The following is a 19,492-nucleotide window of genomic DNA, read 5'->3' on the forward strand; positions in this document are numbered from 1 at the left end:
TATCTTGGTTATTAGAATGATATCTCACAAAAGTAGGCTGGAATCTAGACTAAATTTTAGAAGGGTAGCTGTCTGCTAAAATAGACAATTTAAGTACATCAAAATTCTCCTAATATAAAACCAAAGTGCTTATGATACAATAAAAATGCACTTGCTATACCAAGAACCAGGAAAATCATGCTTTTAATGAGGAAAAAAATCAACTGATGCGAATATTGAAATGAATATGATGTTAAAATGATTTGACAAGGATTTTAAAATAATTGTAATAAGAATGCTTCAACAAGCAATTATGATTCTCTTGAAACAAATAAAAATAAAAAATTTTAGCAAAGAAGTAAAAATTATAAAAAAGGAAGCATATGGAAATTTTAGAACTGAAAAAAATACAATAATTGAAAGTTAAAACACATTGGATATACACTAATGTCTCAGGGTATAAATCAACATCTACAAATCAGTAGCCTCTGTAGATGCCAATAACAGTCACATTTAGAAACAAATGAAGGACAACAATATTTTTCACAGTAGCTTCAAAGAAAATAGAATACCTGGGAATAAACCTAACAAAGGAGCTGAAGAATCTTTACAAAGAGAATTATGAAGCCCTAAGAAAAGAAATAGCGGAAGACATTAACAAATGGAAGAATATACGATGCTCTTAGCTGGGAAGAATCAACATTGTTAAAATGTCTACTCTACCCAAAGCAATCTACAGATTTAATGCAATCCCCATTAAAATACCAAGACTGTACTTTGAAGAACATGAACAAATAATTCTTAGTTTTGTATAGAACTAGGAAAAAACCATATAGCCAGGCAATTCTTAGTAATAAAAATAAATTCAGAGGCATCACTCTACCAGACTTCCAGTTATATTACAAGTCCACAGTGATAAAAATATAATGGTATTGGCACAAAAATAAAGACACAGACATATGGAACAAAATAGAAAACCTAGAGATGAAACCAGCCTCTTATCAGCATCTGATCTTTGATAAACTACTGGGGAAAAGAATCCCTATTCAATAAATGGTGCAGGGATAACTGGATAACCTCATGTAAAAGACTGAAACTAGACCTGCACTTTTTACCACTTAGAAAAAATGAATCATGATGGATAAAGGATTTCAATCTAAGACACGAAATAATAAAAATCCTAGAGAAAGCATGCAAAAAACTCTTGATGATGTCAGCCTGGGGAAAGATTTTATGAAGAAGACTTCTGTGGCAATTGAGACAACAACAAAAACATACAAATGAAACTTAAGCTGAAAAGCTTCCACACAGCTAAGGACACAACCATTAAACAAATAGACAACCTTCGGAATGGGAAAAGATATTTGCATGTTATGAATATGGCAAAGGTTGGATAAGTAGAATCTACAGAGATCTCAAATTCATCAACAAAAGAACAAATAATCTCATCTATCACTGGGCAAGAAACATGAACAGAACCTTCTCTAAAGAAGACTGATGAATAGCCAACAAACATACGAAAACATCCTTAATCATCAGAGAAATGCTAACCCCAGTGAGAACAGCCTATATCACAATATCCCAAAGCTGGTCTGGATGTGGAGAGAAGGGAACACTTTCACACTGGTGGTGGGACTTCTTTCTCTTTGGAAAGAAGTATGGAGAACCTTCAAAGAACTCAAAATAGACCTTCCATTGGGTCCTACCATCCCATTACTAGGCATCTACCCAGAAGGAAAAAAAATCATTTTATCATAAGGACATTTGCACTAGATTATTTATTGCAGCTCAATTTACAATCCCCAAGATGTGGATTAATAAACTATAGTATATGTATACTATGAAATACTATTAAGCCATAAGAGATGGAGACTTTATATCTTTTGTACTTACCTGGATGACATTAAAGCACATTCTTCTTAGTAAATATCACAAGACTGGAAAAGCAAGTATCCAATGTACTCAATACTAACATGAAGCCACTAGACAAACTAATACATGCTTACACAAGGGAAAAACTCAATTCAATTCAAGTTGGGGACAAGCAGAAGGAGGGAGGAATGAGGGGGTAGGTAGGGGGATTGGTATTTTCCCACTTAATGGGCACAATGTAGGCACACCTCCTGGGTGCGGGACACAACTACAACAGTAACCTTACCTAACAAATGCAAACACTGTATACTAACTGTACTCTCATGTTAATCTGAAATTTAAAAATTGGTCGATTAACAAAATACTTTAAAAAATAAATCTCATTTGGGTGGTGCCTGTGGCTCAAAAGAGTAGGGCGCCAGCCCCATATGCTGGAGATGGCGGGTTCAAACCCAGCCCCGGCCAAAAAAAAAAAAAAAAAAAACCAAACTGCAAAAATAAATAAATAAATAAATAAATCTCATTGGATGGACCCAATACTGGAGTGGAGATGACAGGGGAATTTGAAGACAGATCAACAGAATTAATTTAATCTAAAAAAAAAAAAAAAAACAGAGAAAAGAGTAGGTAGCCTAAAAGAGAAAAATGAACAAAGCCTCAGGATAGGCTGATAGCTATCTGTGAGATAGATATCCAACAAAATATGTAACATTCATATCATCAGAGTTCCAGAAGGAAAAGAGAAAAGAGTGGACTGGAATGGGAAAGGACAAAAAAAAAAAAAAAAACAACTGGCTGACAACTCCCCAAATTTGGCAAGAGACATAAAACTACAGAATTAAGTTCAGTGAAACCGAAGAGGATAAACCAAAAGAAATCCACACAAAGGCACAACCATTAAACTTCTAAAAACCTAAAGACATAAAAATGTTTATAGCAGCCAAAGATAAATGAGGCATTATTTGTAGAGTAAGACCAACTGAATGACAGTAGATTTCCCACCTGAAACCATCAAAGCCAGAAGTTAGTGGCATAACATTTTTTTCAAGTTATCAAAAAAAAAAGAAAACACTAAAGCGTAAACCATGAATACTATATTTGGCAAAATTAGCCTTCAAAAATGAAGGGGAAACCAAATGTTCTCAGATTAAGAAAAATTAAGAATTTGTTGCTAGTAGACCTACTCTTGTAAAAACAGGCTAAAGGAAGAGCCCAAACATAAGGAAAATATTATGTACTGAATTGTATCATTCCCCCCCACCCCCAAATTCATATGTTGAAGCCCTAACCCTCAATGGGACTATACCTGTAGATAGGGCCTTTAAAGAGGTAATTAAGGTTACATGAGGTCATAAGGGTGGGGCCCTAATCCAATAAAACTGGCGTCCCTGTAAGAAGAAGGGACAACAGGAATGTACATACAGAGAAAAGGCTATGTAAGGACACAGCAGAAAGGTGACCATCTGCAAGCTAAGAAGAGAGGCATCAGGAGAGACCAAACCTGCCAACAACTTGGACTTCCGACCTCTAGAAGCATAATACACCACTCTTCACCTCTTGAGTTTCTTTCTTTTTTTTTTTTTTTTGTAGAGACAGAGTCTCACTTCATCACCCTCGGTAGAGTGCCGTGGCATCACACAGCTCACAGCAACCTCCAACTCCTGGGCTTAAGTGATTCTCTTGCCTCAGCCTCCCAAGTAGCTGGGACTACAGGCGCCCGCCACAACGCCCAGCTATTTTTTGGTTGCAGTTCAGCCGGGGCCAGGTTTGAACCTGCCACCCTTGGTATATGGGGCCAGCGCCCTACCAACTGAGCCACAGGTGCCGCCCACCTCTTGAGTTTCTTTAATCACACTTGATGTTTGAGGTCAAAATTATAAAGCTACTTGATGTGGTGCTTTATGTATACAGAGGAAACAGTTAAGACAATTATATTGAAAAGATTGGAAGGGCAAAAATGTCTGAATGGAAGTAAGTTTTCTGCACTTCACTCAGAGGAGTAAAACATCCAGGAGTTCAGCAAGTTTTCAAGATCAATTTATAATAATCAATGACCTTTCTTTACACCATCCATAACTGACTAGTACATAAAATAAAAAGTAAAATACAGATCATAATAGCTAAAAGTATAAAATATTTAGAAATTATCCAAGAATACGAGATGATTCTATGGGAACATTTTAAAGTTCTAGCCAGTAGAGAGATCACTTGAATAAACAAAAAGACATCCTGGGGCGGCGCCTGTGGCTCCTTGGGTAGGGCGCCGGCCCCATATACCGAGGGTGGCGGGTTCAAACCCGGCCCCCGCTGAACTGCAGCCAAAAAATAGCCGGGCGTTGTGGCGGGCGCCTGTGGTCCCAGCTACTCCGGAGGCTGAGGCAAGAGAATCGCGTAAGCCCAAGAGCTGGAGGTTGCTGTGAGCTGTGTGATGCCACGGCACTCTACCCGAGGGCGGTACAGTGAGACTCTGTCTCTACAAAAAAAAATAAATAAATAACGAGAAAAAGACATCCTACACTCTCAGAGAGGATAACTTATTATAAGATGTTGAATCTTGCTAAATTAATCTATAAATGAAATACAATCTCACTTAAAATACCAGCAGAGTTTTTTTTTTTTTTTGAGGAACTGAACTAAATTTATTTAAACATACATAGAAAAGAATAGAAATCTATCAATTTCTGTTCAATTTTGGAGAAAACAAAGCACAGGTATGTCCTGACAGATACTAAATCATGTTAAAAAGCCATGTTTTATTTTATTTTATTTTATTTTTTTGTTTTTGTGAAACAGAGTCTCACTTTGTCCCCCCGGTAGAGTGCCATGGCATCATAGCTCACAGCAACCTCAAACTCTTTGGCTCAAGTGATTCTTTTGCCTCATAAAATGCCATATTTTATTTTATTTTATTTATTTATTTATTTATTTTTTACGGTTTTTGGCAGGGGCTGGGTTTGAACCTGCCACCTCCGGCATATGGGACTGGCGCCCTACTCCTTTGAGCCACAGGCGCAGCCCTAAAATGCCATATTTTAATAATGATTTAGTGAAATTGGTACAAGAACAGTTGAATAGACTAGGAAAACATGATGGCTGTAGGGGTCCTCAAACTATGGCCCGCAGGCCACATGAGGCGGTGTGATTGTATTTGTTCCCATTTTGTTTTTTTACTTCAAAGTAAGGTATGTGCAGTGTGCATAGGAATTTGTTCATGGTCTTTTTTTTTTTTGTAGAGACAGAGTCTCACTTTATGGCCCTCGGTAGAGTGCCGTGGCATCACACAGCTCACAGCAACCTCCAGCTCCTGGGCTTAAGCGAGTCTCTTGCCTCAGCCTCCCAAGCAGCTGGGACTACAGGCACCCGCCACAACGCCCGGCTATTTTTTTTTGTTGCAGTTCGGCCGGGGCCGGGTTTGAACCCGCCACCCTCAGTATATGGGGCCGGCGCCTTACCGACTGAGCCACAGGTGCCGCCCCATGGCCGTTATTTTTTTTAACTATAGTCCGGCCCTCCAACGGTCTGAGGGACAGTGAACTAGCCCCCTGTTTAAAGAGTTTGAGGACCCCTCGTAGAGCTTCACCCATGTTTGTATGAGCCTTAATATAAGGTGAAGATGTAAGAATCAATTAATGCTAAACAACAGATAACTTAGTGATTTGGGAAAATGGTCTCACTATATGAAGAATAAAATAATTTTTTAAAAAGCGAATTCCTTGGCTCAGCGCCTGTAGCTCAGCGGCTAGGGCGCCAGCCACATACACCAGGGCTGGTGGATTCAAACCCAGCCAGGGCCTGCCAAACTACAATGACGACTACAACAAAATAATAGCCAGGCATTGTGGTGGGCACCTGTAGTCCCAGCTTCTTGGGAGCCTGAGGCAAGACAATTGCTTAAGCCCAAGAGTTTGAGGTTGCTGTGAGCTGTGACACCATGACACTCTACCAAGGGCAACATAATGAGACTCTGTCTCAGAAAAAAAAAAAAGTGAATTCCTCCTAATACCACATACAGGGGTAGAGTCTAGATGGAGTAAAGAGGTAAACGTGAAAGATAAAGATAATAAATGAATAGAGAACTAAGGGCCTGAGGAAATCCTTAAAGTACAAAGCACAATCTTCAAGGGAAAAAAGTGGTGGTTCTCACCACATCAAAATTCAGGCTTCTGTTCAACGAGACAGGTCATGAATACGTGACAAACATCTGACGGTACAGTCGCATAAAACCTGTGACAGGTTGTTACCTAGCATAAACCTTCAATAAGAATGGACACGTACAAGGCAGTCATTTAGACAGAAAAAAAGAGGAAAAGATAGATACAAAATAAGAGATTAGGAAGATAGATAAGTCAGAAAAAAGGGTTGTAATACTTTATATACATGTATGTGCATATATGTATATATATTTCTTTTTTTTTAAGACAGAGTCTCACTTTGTCGCCCTCAGTAGAGAGCCGTGGCATCACAGTTCACAACAACCTCAAACTCTTGGTCTTAAATTGTGGAAGGCTGACGCCACAGCATCTATTTTGTAGGCCAAGTGCTATTTCCGGTACTAACAGACTTAAGTTTCTATTTCCCTGCAAACGCCAGGCCTCTTCTCGTAAATCACGTGAGCGAAACTTGGAAGCTTGCTGTTTGGAACTTATCTCCACCAAGGCCAGGTTGCTTGAGTACCTAGTGACGTAAACCTCCTCCTTCATCAACCCTTATATACCCTGGAAGAACTTTGCAATAAACGAGACTTGATCAGACTCCTGTCTTGTCTCCATTCTTTGCGCCCCTTGCCCCTTCCCATTCTCACCCCCTCCTCCAGGTATCCCTGTCGACTGACCCGCGGGCCGGGTCATTAAATGGTCCTCTTGCCTCAGCCTCTCAAGTAGTTGGGACTACAGGCACCCGCCACAACGCCTGGCTATTTTTTAGAGACGGAGTCCTGCTCTTCTCCAAACAACTCCTGAACTCAGGCGATCCACCCCCCCTCGGCCTCCCAAGCACTGGGATTATAGGCGTAAGCCACTGCGCCCGGCCGTGTAATACTATTTAGACAGATGTTTGGTTCTCAGGAAACAATAAAAGAGAACATGGTTTGAGTGGTTGCCTTTTGAGAGAGTGACTGAAGAGGGAACACTGGGGTGGGAATCCCTCAACTCTAATTGATCTTTAACGCATGTGCATGTATTACTTTGCTGGGTTATTTTTAATTTCAAAAGAATAAGGAATAGTGTCAAATAGCCCCATCTATGTTTTTCAGAAAGGGAAAAAAGGGAATATCTCACTTAAAAGCCACGCAGACAATAATACTCACACTCAGCAAATTGGATAAAAATTTAAAATATAATTCCCAAAACAATGGCAACATATTTACAAAATAGAAGGAATTAAGTGGGTGAAGGTGTTTATTTGACAAAGCACAGCTATAATAAAATAAAACGTTATATAGCAATTAAATGTATCTCATTTTATTCTACAAAACATTTTTAGCAAGTTATAAGAATATAAAAATATATCAAACAGAAAAAATTAGATTGAGAATGAAATGGATATGAAATACAAAAAATGAAGAATGCATAAAAATATAAAACAATAAATCTTGAATTTATTAAGTACTTGATAGTATTCATAATGGGAATTTCATTTTTTTCTAAAAAAGAAAAAAGAAGTATATTAGCGAATTTTCAAGTAACACCAGAAAATTATGAAGAAGCTAGCATTTCTCATCTAGCATCCAGCATTCTAGCATCTGGAAACAGCTGTCATTAACATTAGCTGACTTTCCCTCCAGCTATACACCCTCAACACACTGTATGTGCACACTCGAAATGTGGACTTGTGTGAACAAGAGTGTAATAGGGCGGCCCAGACACTGGAGCCAAACCAGGACCTGCGCTCCAGCCGGGGTCCACCTTTTACTGGCTGTGCAAACATGGCGAGTCACCTCACCAATCTGTGCCTCGGTGTCCTGGAGCATAAAAGCCAGATGTCCACAGCATCCCCCTCACAGGATTTCGGGAAGATTGACTCAGTCAGTACATAAAAGTACTAGAACAGCACTGGTACATCGTAAGCTTTCAGTCTGCGATGGCTGCTCGCTTCATTCTCATTTCTGGTGGCAGAGGTACCAGGGCAGCAGGAGGCAAGGTTGCCTGGTCTGGGCTCTGCAGCTCTTTGGAGATTTCATCAGATATTAAGTAAGCAGAGGTCCATCCATCCTGTGGTGGAGGTGGGGTGTGTGTTCTGCTCCCCTGGCTACCAAGCTGCCTCCTGAGCCTTGCTCCTGTAGTTAATCATGACAAATCCGGTCGCCACAGAGGTAGCCAGTTGCTCAAGGTCACACTGCTGCTATAAGGAAGAGCAAAGGTCTATAGTAGCTCTCTGCCCTTGTCTTCGACATCCACTCATTAAATAAATGTTTACCAAGCATCTGTAGGGACAAAAGGGGGAAGGGCAAAGATGAATAAAGCATAGTTTCTCTTAAGGACTTTCTAGCATAGTGGGTTTAAAAGAAGCTTCCATCCACACAGCTTGTTGGAGGACTTTGATCTCACAAGGCAGTTTGTAACTAACAGAATCAACACCTATCAATTGTGTGTGTGTGTTTGGAGGGGGATGCAGCAGACACAGCCAGGCTGATTTTAAAACCTGATAAATAGGCTCGGTGCCAGTAGCTCAGCCACTATGGTGCCAACCATATATATTGGAGCTGGCGGGTTCGAATCCAGCCCAGGACTGCCAAACAATAATGACAGCTACAACCAAAAAAATAGCCAGGTGTTGTGGCAGGCATCTCTAGTCCCAGCTACTTGGGAGGCTAAGGCAAGAGAATTGCTCAAGCCCAAGAGTTTGAGGTTGCTGTGAGCTGTAACGCCATAGCACTTTACCAAGGGTAACAAAGTGAGACCCATGATAAATACAATTCTTCTGGGAGAGAGAAAGAGTCAATGTAAAAAGGGCTGAGAATCTTTTGAAAAAGAAGATAAGAGACTTGTCTTACAAATACAAAAACTTATTAGAAATCCGTGATCACTGGAATGTTCCAGTATTGTCCAAGAAGCTGCAAACACATGGGGAACATTTGGAATCGCTTTCTTAATATAATTCTAGGGTAGGGACAATTTTGTAAGCAAGGCGAAACTTCCAGGCCACAATGGAAGAGACTGGCATATTTGACAAGACAAACATTTGAAACAGTTGAGAGACAACAAACTCAAAAAAAATTTAGGATACAGGTAACTGATAAAAAAAAATTTGTTGGCACCAGGCAGCACCCATAGCTCAGTGGGTAGGGCGCCAGCCACATACACCTAGGCTGGCGCATGCAATCCGGCCCGGGCCAGCTAAAACAACAATGACAACTAAAAAAAGCATATAAATAAATAAATAAAATAGCCAGGCTCTGTGGCAGGTGCTGTAGTCCCAGCAACTTGGGAAGCTGAGGCAAAAGAATCTCTGGAGGCAAGAGAATCGCTGGAGCCCAGTAGTTTGAGGTTGCTGTGAGCTGTGATGCCACAGCACTCTATCCAGGGTGACAGCTTGAGACTCTGTCTCAAAAAAAAAAAAAAATTGTTGTTATCTATCAAAGCCTTTGCAAACCCTTTGACTCAGCAATTCCAATCCTAGGAATACACATCACAAAATTCTTGCAGATGTCCATAAAGTTATATGTTGAAGGGTGTTCATTTCAGCTTTGTTTGTAATAGGGGAAAAAAGAAACTTAAATATGTGCCCCCAAAATTGGTCAGATCAATTGCACTACATCTAAACCACAGGATACTCTGCAGGAATCTAAAGGAATGAAGCACTGATGTGGAAATACTCCTACATTAAGTCAGAACAAGGGAGATGCCCTATTTATGTTTTTTAAAATAGAGGTGTGTATGTAAATTGTTTAATACTGTTCTTGGAGGATAGCCAACGAACTGCTAAGAGACTTACCCCCCAGGAGGGGGGTGGAATTGAGTGAAAATAACATTTTCAAATTTTATTCTTCATGCCTCCTAATTGCTTGGATGTTTAATATGAATAGATATCACTTGTGTAATTTCAAAAATATAAACAACAAAAAAGCCTCTGTCTCTAGGGACGACAAATAAGGACCTGGTGGGGCTAAGTTAAGTCAAATAGATGAGCCAAGAGAGCCACTCGGTGGACAACTCACAGTCACAGCCCTGCGTGGTGCTCAGCTCCAGGCAGGGCTGCTGGTGGTCAGCACTGGGCACCACAAACAAAAGAAATCAGGGATTTTGGAAAGGTGGAATGTGACAGCCTCAAAGATCTTGAGGCTGCAGAATCAATTGGGAAGCAGCAACTTTTCAGCTCTGGGATAGGGACCCGCTCAGAAGATCCTGCAGGGGCTGTTTGCCCAGGAGGGCCCAGGAGACCCACAGGACGCCACGCACTCCCTCTAATCCCTCCGAGCACTAGCATGGAGAAGGGGCTAAGCTGCAAATAGCATCTCATTGTCTGGGAAAGGTGGGAAAGTCACCATCCCTGCTTCACTGCCGGTGGCCTGCCTCTCAGAACAGGCTTCTCCCCTTAGGGACTGCAGCTCCTGGGACCACAGCCACACCGTGCCAGGCGGGGCAGGGATAGAAGTCACTACCAGGATATCCCGATTTCTCACAGGCACACTTTAAGCCTGCATGTGACTGCGATGGGACAGAAATATCCTTTTTCCTGAGAGTCTTCAGTTCCCACAGTGGTTTCTGTAATACAGCTGCAGAAAGAATCCCGGACTCAGTTCCAAGTCCCTACGAGAGGGGCTTCCTGCTGGATGGAGGAAGAGGAGAGAGATGTGTCTTAGCCATGTCGTCACCATGAGTATTAATACTAATAATTAACATATATTTAGTTCTTACTACCTGTCAGGTGGCATGTATCCCCTCGCCTTCTACTCCTCATTCCACCATGGGCTTGGTCACTATTATTTATTCATTTTATTTTATTTATTTGTTAAGACAGAGTCTCACTTTGTTGCCCCAGTAGAGTGCTATGGTGTCACAGCTCACAGCAACCTCAAATTCTTGGGTTCAAAAGATTCTCCTGCCTAACCTCCAGAGTGGCTGGGACTACAGGCTTAGCCACCATGCCTGGCTGTTTTTTCTATTTTTAATAGAGATAGGTGGTGCTCTTTCTCAGGCTGGTCTCAAACTCTCCTGCCTCTGCCTGGCAGAGTGCTAGGATTACAGGAGCAAGCCACCTTGCCTGGCCACTCTTATTCTCTTTTAGCAGATGAAAAAACTGAGGCACGGAACACTTGAGCAATGGTGCAGGTTCAGACACATGGCGGGAGGGGCTGCCGGGTCTGCACTAGGTAGCCCCCCTAGATGCCACAGGTCTGCAGAAATGCACACGCTCATCGGCTATCAAAGGGGACTAACGGGCTCAGGGTTGGCACCTATAGCTCAGTGGCTAGGGCGCCAACCACATACACCGGAGCTGGTGGGTTCGAATCCAGCCTGGGGCCTGCCAAACAATGATGAGAACTACAACAAAAAAACAGTCAGGTGTTGTGGCAGGCGCCTGTGGACCCAGTTACTTGGGAGGCTGAGGCAACAGAATCACGTAAGCCCAAGAGTTTAAGGTTACTGTGAGCTATGACACCCCGGAACTCTACCCAGGAGACAGCTGGAGACTCTGTCTCAAAATAAATAAATAAATTAAATTAAATTGAAAAACAAACAGGGTGGTGCCTGTGGCTCAGTGAGTGGGGCGCTGGCCCCATATACCAAGGGTGGCGGGTTCAAACCCAGCCCCGGCTGAACTGCAGCCAAAAAATAGCTGGGTGTTGTGGCGGGCGCCTATGGTCCCAGCTGCTCAGGAGGCTGAGGCAGGAGAATCGCTGAAGCCCGAGAGCTAGAGGTTGCTGTGAGCCATGTGACATTATGGCACTCTACTGAGGGCGGTAAAGTGAGACTCTGTCTCTACAAAAAAAAAAAAAAGAAAGAAAAGAAAAACAAACAAACAAAGGGGACTAACAGGTCCTCAGGTGCAGCTGAAAAGAAATCACTTCCAAGTCATTTATCCAGGGAGGGATGGAAGTGGCTTTGAGAGGACAGAGACACTTTGAAGATAATGAGAGTTCCAGGATGGAACCTTATGTTGGAAGCTTTCTGACTGGTGCACTTTCCTCACAACAGAACATTGGTTGGAGTGAGCAAGAACAAGAGGGGCGGGGCACTTTCCTAGAGAAAGATGCGGGTAGTAGCTGTCTCCCAGATGCTGAGCTGTCTGCGGCTAAGCCCAGCTTCCTGCCTTGCTCTGGGACAAACACTTTTGTGCAAAGGAGCATTCAAGGCAATTCTGAAAAATATGGTCCTCCAGCCCAACCCCCTACTTCACAGGTGGGAGCTTGTCCAGTGAGGAGCAGGGTCTTGTTCATGGGCTTAGGGGCTATTGAATAACCAGCTATGGATTAGACTCTCATCTTTATGAGTTTTCTGTTTTAAAATTGACCTCCTTGTCCTCCGTTCTGGCGCACTGCCCTACCTCATAGACTTCTTTCTGTTTATCTGGGGAGCCCAGATAAGAAAGTATTTGCTATAATGACTGAAAGTCAGTTCATTAGTTCCTACGTTCACTGTCTAAAGTTTATACTTGTACTAGATTCGGTGGTTTTTAATATAGCCACGAGGCTGTGCGACCATCACCACCATCCAGTTTTAGAACATCCCTGTCACCTCACAAAGATCCTGGGCTGTTTTTCTGTCAACCCCACTCTCACCACTAGCCACAACCACTAATCTACTTTCTGTCTCTTTCAATTTGCTTTTTCTAGATATTTAATATATATGGAATCGTACACTATGTAGTACATTTCTTTTCTTTTTCCTTCTTTTTTGAGACAGTCTCACTTTGCCACCCTCCTAGACTTTCGTGGCATCAAAGCTCCCAGCAACCTCAAACTCTTGGGCTCAAGCGATTCTCTTGTTTCAGCCTTCCGAGTAGTTGGGACTACAGGTGCCTACCACAATGCCGGCTATTTTTGGAGATGGGGTCTTGCTCTTGCTCAGGCTGGTCTCGAACCCAAGAGCTCAGGCAATCCACCCAGCTCGGCCTCCCAGAGTGCTAGGATCACAGGTGTGAGTCACTGTATCCAGCCCCATTCATTTATTTTTACTAATGAATTAATATTCCATTGTACGGCTACATTACATTTTGTTTATTCATTCACAAGTTGGTAGGCATTTCAATTGATCACAGTTTGGAGCCATTACAAATAATACTGCTATGAATAGTTGTGTACAAGTTTTTCATGAATGTATGGCTTTATTTGTCTTGGGGGTGGAACTTCTGAGCTAAATTTTCTTAGGCCATTTGTGCTGATGTAACAAAATAACTGGGGGGCATATGAACAATGAGATATTTATTTCTTTTAGTTCTTGAAGCTGGGAAGTCTGAGATCATGATGCCAGCAGATTTGGTATCTGATGAGAGCGTGTTTTCTAGTAGATGGTGCCTTCTCTCTGTGTCCTAATGTCGTGGAAAGGGCCAGTGAGCTGCCCCCAACCTGTTTTACTAATCTCATTCCTGAGGGCTCCACCCCTGTGACCTGGTCAGCCCCAAAGGGCACACCTCTATTTGCTATCACAATGTGGAGGAGTTCAACTTATGAATTTTGGGAGGTCACAAACACTTTTAAAAGAAACTGCCAAACTGTTTTCCAAAGTGATTGATTGGCTCGGCCAGCGCCTATGGCTCAAGCGGCTATGGTGCCAGCCACATACACCTGAGCTGGCAAGTTCAAATCTAGCCCTGGCCCGCCAGACAACAATGACGGCTGCAACCAAAAATAGCAGGGCATTGTGGCGGGCGCCTGTAATCCCAGCTACTCAGGAGGCGGAGGCAGGAGAATCCCTTGAGCCCAGGAGTTGGAGGTTGCTGTGAGCTGTGATGCCATAGCACTCTACCCAGGGTGACAGGTTGAGGCTCTGTCTCAAAAAAAAAAAAAAAAGACAAAGTGATTGATCATACATTTTACATTTTCACCAGTTACAGATGACCACTTTTTCCACATCTTGACAGTACTTGGCATTATCTATTTTTTTTTTTTTTTTAGTATAGCCATTCCAGTGGTGTGTATTGATGCCTTTGTAGTTTTAATTTGTACTTTCTGAAGACTGATGATGTTGAGTTAGTTTCATGTGCTTATTACCGTTTATGTGGCTCTCTTGTTGAAATGTCAAATCTTTCCACTCATTTGTAAATTGGGTTTTTTGATTCTTATTACTGAGTTGTGTTATTTATATATCTGGATACACATCCTTTATTAGATATATAATTGCAAATATTTTCTAAGTCTGTGGTTTATTTTCATTTCCTTCATAATGTCTTTTGAAGACCAAAGTTTAAGATTTTAATGAAACCCAATTTATCAGATTTTTTCATTTGTGTGTTACGGTTTTAGAGCTCTAGATAAGAACCTTTTGCCGAACCCAAGGTTTAAAAGATCTTTCTCCTAAGAAGTTTTACAGTTTTAGTAGCTACAATGAGGCCTACAATTTTGAGTTAGTTTTTATATATAGTGTAAAGTAGGGATTTTTGGTGGCAAAATAGATTCTGTATTAATTTCCCCTGGCTTCTATAACGAATTAGCACAAACTAGTGGATTAACAGCATAACTTTATTTTCTCACCATCCTGGAGTCCGGAGTATGAATTCAAAGTGTCAGAAAGGCTACCCTTCCTCTGAAGGCTCAAGGGAGCATTGGTTTCCGGCCCCTTTTCCCTTCTGGGGGCTACTGGCATCCTTGCCTTGTAGCTGTTTCAGTGCACTCTGCCTCTGTCTTCACATGTCCTTCTCCTCTGTGTGATCCCCTATGATGTGGTAAGCTCATGTCAAAATCTTTAATCTAATCACATCTGCACAGACCTTTTTTTCCAGATAGGATCACAAGTCCCACAGATTAGGGCTTAGTTCCTTGGATAGTCATTATTTAAACTACTACCATATCCGATTCTCCCAGCAACATTCATTGAAAAGATTATCTTTTCACCACTGAATTGCCCCCTTCAAATTTCCCATTGAATTTGTTGACCATCAATTGACCATAAATATAAGAGTTGATTTATTTCTGGACTCTCAGTTCTGTTCCATTGATGTATCCAGCAGCATTCTGCCATGTTAACCACAGTGTTATGTAAGTTTTCAAAGCGAGTGATGTAAATCCTCCAACTTTGTTCTTTTTAAAAATTGCTTTGGGGTGGCGCCTGTGGCTCAGTGAGTAGGGCGCCAGCCCCATATACCAAGGGTGGCGGGTTCAAACCCAGCCCCGGCTGAACTGCAACCAAAAAATAGCCGGGCGTTGTGGCGGGCACCTGTAGTCCCAGCTGCTCGGGAGGCTGAGGCAGGAGAATCGCGGAAGCCCAAGAGCTAGAGGTTGCTGTGAGTCCTGTGACATCATGGCACTCTACCGAGGGCAGTAAAGTGAGACTCTGTCTCTACAAAAAAAAAAAAAAAAAAAAAATTGCTTTGGCTACTGTAGGGCCTTTGAATTTTTTTTTTTTAATATAAATAAAATTTAATAGTGAAAAGTGATCTGGAAGCCCCGTGAATTTTTACCCTACATATTTTGGAGGACATTACATGGGTTAAGGAAAACACAACAAAGTCTTATTTGTTCAGGTAATTGTTTGAATGTTTACATACATTTTTCGTTTGTTATTCATTTATAACTAATTAGTTTAATTTTCCTCATATTAACATAGGCTCCTGTTTAGTATGTAATCAAATTATGCCAGTGAGAAAAATCCTTATAGTATTTTCATTGAGTTGCTGATTCTAAGAAAACCCTGAACATGAACATGTACAAAGAGGCATTTGAATAAAATAGCATGTGCATTTTTTAATATTTGCACTGTTTGATCTTTACATTCCTGTCTGAAGAAAATACGAACAAAACCCAGGTTTACCATGCTAAGATGTTCAGATGACTGCCATAAAAGAAGTACGTACAAGACAATGAAAACAAAGCACATCCTTAGGTTCCGTGATTACTGAAGACGATTTCCCCTGCCCTAAGTGCTTTATTATATTTCTTAAAAAATGTAGGAGCAGCAGCTTATCACAAGTCTCCACAAGTGAATTAATGATGGAATCAAAACAAGACAACAGATTCGTAAGGATGAGAGGACTGAAGAAGAACCAGAAGTCATAGTTTTATGCTTCTTGCTCTGGATAATTTAGAATTTTGTGGTGTGCCTGACGCAAATATTGCTGCTGTTTGAAGTAAACCTTAAATGCTCCTTTTATGGCAACAAAAGCAATTCCACCCAAGATTGTCCTTTGTAAATTAGAGTTAACACTACTGAACATCAATTTACCAACTATTGTCACAATAGTAGGAAAGACAAGGGCTCCACACAAAATTCGGGTAGCAGAGACATGATCTGCTAAAGGATTAGCCTCTGCTGGAATTTGAGGAACAGGACAACCAATCCCTGGAAATATGCTATTCAAAAAGTTTATCTGAGTATTTGTGCCACAGTCTAAGAACGTAGTCTTCCCAGCGAATCACCTTCCCTAATATCAGCATGACAGGAATAGTAGGAAGTCTAATTGAAAGAAATAGAGGATCAGCTCTCTCCATAACATCCAGACCTTCTTTATGGCCTACAACCTGCATCACTGTCACTGCTCCAGAAGTCACAGCTGTCCAATAGATAGAGCCAACCATTATTCCTGCTGCAGCAAATGGACAAGCTTTTGAGATCAGTCTATCTGCAAGATCCAAGACATAAACAACCGGACCCAACTTTGGAAAGACTATTAAGTTTCAGCCCTGCACGGAGGACATGCCACTCTGGCTGTACTGTTTCCTCTTTTGTTTTTCATCCACCCAGCGTTGTAGACAAGCTTGGTGAACCCATTTTGTAGATCCTCTGCACCTGCATGGTCTCACCCATTAAGCTGTTCTATCATCTTCATCAGTGGCAAAACACACCCAGACCTTCTGTCCAGCATCTGCTGTAGGGCTTGGTCCGGCATCTTCCTTGAGGCCGGTGCACTTGGCCCTCCCGAGTAGACCTAGTCAGGGCTAGGCCAGGGACAATGGCACTGAGAGTCAGGCGCGAACCCGCCTCCCAGCTTCCCCTGGAAGCTCGGCGAGCCCAGCGGCTGGGGTGCGGGGCCGGCGGGCGTCTGGAGGAGGCGGTGGGGAGCGAGGAGGAGCAGCCTGGGTCGGGGAGGCGGCGATCGCGGCCGGGGTTCCTGCTCGTCGGCCCGAGGTTCTGGTCCATGGACCGCGGGAGCCGAGTAGCTGCTGGCGGAGGAGATACCTCTCGGGCTTTTGAATTTTTCTATAAATTTTAGGATCAGCTTAGCAATTCCTGCATTAAAATTTGTTATAATTTTGATAGGAACTGTGTTGAATCCATAAATCAATTTGGGGTATCTCCCAGTTCATGGAATGGCTCTCCATTTATTTAAATATTTAATTTTTGCAGCAGTGTAGTTTTCAGCATATAAGTCATATATTTTTGTTAAATTTTATTATTTTAGTTTTTGATATTATAAATGGGATTATTAAAAATTGAATTGTCAGATCTTCGTTGCTAGTATATATAGAAACAAACTCATTTAATTTATTGACCTATGTCCTCCCATCTTCCTAAGCACAGTTATTAAGTCTTGGTTTACTAGTGTGGTCCTTAGGATTTTCTACACATAGTGTAGTATCATCTGCAAAAAGATTATTTTTTACTTTTATCAACCCAATTCGAATGCTTCTATTTTTTTTTTTTTGCCTTATTTTAGGGGCTAGATTCTGCAACACAATTTTGAATAGAAATTAAGAATATTTGTGTCCATGTTCATGAGGGAAATTGATATATGGTTTTCTTGTAATTGGTCTGGCTTTGAAATCAGGACAAGAATAACCTGATAGAATGAATGGGAAGATGTTCTCAAAGTACATCTATTTTTTAAAAAAGAAATTTGTTAATGATTCCTATTAGTTTTTCTTGAAATAGTTCATAAAATTCACTAGTGAAGCCACCTCTATCTGGACATCTTTGTGGATTGATTTTGAATTACTAATTCAATTTTTTGCTTATTACAGGTTTGTTCAGATTTTTTATTTAGTTTAGAGTTTTTTAAAAATAATTTTTGTCTTTCTTGGAATATGTTCATTTTGTAAGATTTGTAGTGATGCTGCCTCTTTAGGTCCTGATTTTGGTAATCTGTGTCTTCTGTTACCTTCTTGGCCAGTCTTGTTAAGGATTTGATAACTTTTGTTGATCTTTTTAAAGAAAAGCTTTTGGTTTCATTAATTTTTTCTATTACTTTTCTGATTACCTGGCTAATCTATATCTCCTTCCTTCTGTCTGCTTCCAGTTTCACTTGCTCTGTTTCTGGTTTCTTAAGGTGGAAGCTTAGGTCATTGACTGGGAACCTTTTGTCTTTTCTGATACAAATACGAATTTAAATTCTCTATCAGTTTCCTCTTAGCCACTGCTTTAGTTGTCTCACATAAATTTTGATTTGCTGGCTTGTGGCAGCAGCTGGAAAGCAGAGTAGGAGCTGTGGCAAGGGTGAGGGCAGGACAAGCATTTAGAATGTTTCTTCTGCCCTCTTATTATTGGTTGAAAGGAGTATAGTGGAACTGTAATCAAAGGAGGCATTATGCTTCCAGAAAAATCTCCAGGGAAAGGACCACAAAGAATAGTCATCACTGTTGGATTGGAGTCTAAAGGGTGAAGAGATTCCCCCAGTTGCTGAGAGTTGGAGGTACAGTTCTTCTCCCAGGATATGGAGAAATCAAAGTAGTTGTACACAACAAGGATTATTTCTTATTTGGAGAGGCTGACGTTCTTGGTTAGTGGGCAGACTGAAATCAATCACTACTGAAATGATGTCAACATGGAACTGTCCACTCCACCGAAGTCCTAAAATCTCTCATCATATCATTTCCATGTCTCTCTTTTATATTAAACCAATGAGATATAAATGTTTTTGATGTTATATGTAATTCATTCAGTACACATTTTTGTTTTTTATTCAGTACACATTTTTAAAACTTCCTGTGTATACTTCTTGGATCCGTGTGTTATTTAGGAGCGTGCAGTTAATTACCAGATATTTGGGAGTTTTCCAGTTTCCCTTCTAGTGTGGATCTCTAATTTAATCATGTTGTGGCCAGAGAACATACTTTTTATGATTTTAGTCTTTTAAAATTTATTGAGCCTTGTTTCACGGCCCAGCATGTGGTTTGTCCTGGAGAATGTTTCATGGGCACTTGAGAAGCTGTGCATTCTGGGTACTCTCTGGCTGGAGTGCTCTGGAGATGGTAAGTTTGTTCAAGTTGGTTGATAGTGCTGTTCGGGTCCCCAGGATACAGATCCTTACTAATTTTCTTTCTGGGAGTTCTATCAACATTTAGAGTATTCAAATCTTTAACTGTTATTTATTTCTCAATTATGCCAGTTTTGCTTCATCTATTTTAGGACTCTGTTTTAAGGCACATATACACTTAAATTTATCTGTAGTAATATTGCTTATGTTAAAGGCACATTGTTTTTCTGGTTTTAAGTCAGGCCACTGCAGCCTTCTTTTAGTTACTGTTTGCATGGCATTATCATTTTTCATTTTTTCCTACCTATTTGTGTCTTTGAATCTAAAGTGTGTATCTTGTAGACATCACAGTTGG

General features: G+C 41.1%; 1 pseudogene across 1 annotated transcript; it reads right to left on the reverse strand.

Moving 5' to 3' along the window:
• Positions 1 to 15,917: 15,917 nt before the first annotated feature.
• Positions 15,918 to 16,833, reverse strand: LOC128567342 (E3 ubiquitin-protein ligase MARCHF5-like; annotated as a pseudogene). The gene has a single exon (XR_008374877.1). The product of XR_008374877.1 is annotated as an E3 ubiquitin-protein ligase MARCHF5-like (transcript).
• Positions 16,834 to 19,492: the final 2,659 nt, after the last annotated feature.

This window comes from Nycticebus coucang, chromosome 2 (assembly GCF_027406575.1).
Source record: "Nycticebus coucang isolate mNycCou1 chromosome 2, mNycCou1.pri, whole genome shotgun sequence".
Lineage (NCBI taxonomy): Eukaryota > Metazoa > Chordata > Mammalia > Primates > Lorisidae > Nycticebus > Nycticebus coucang.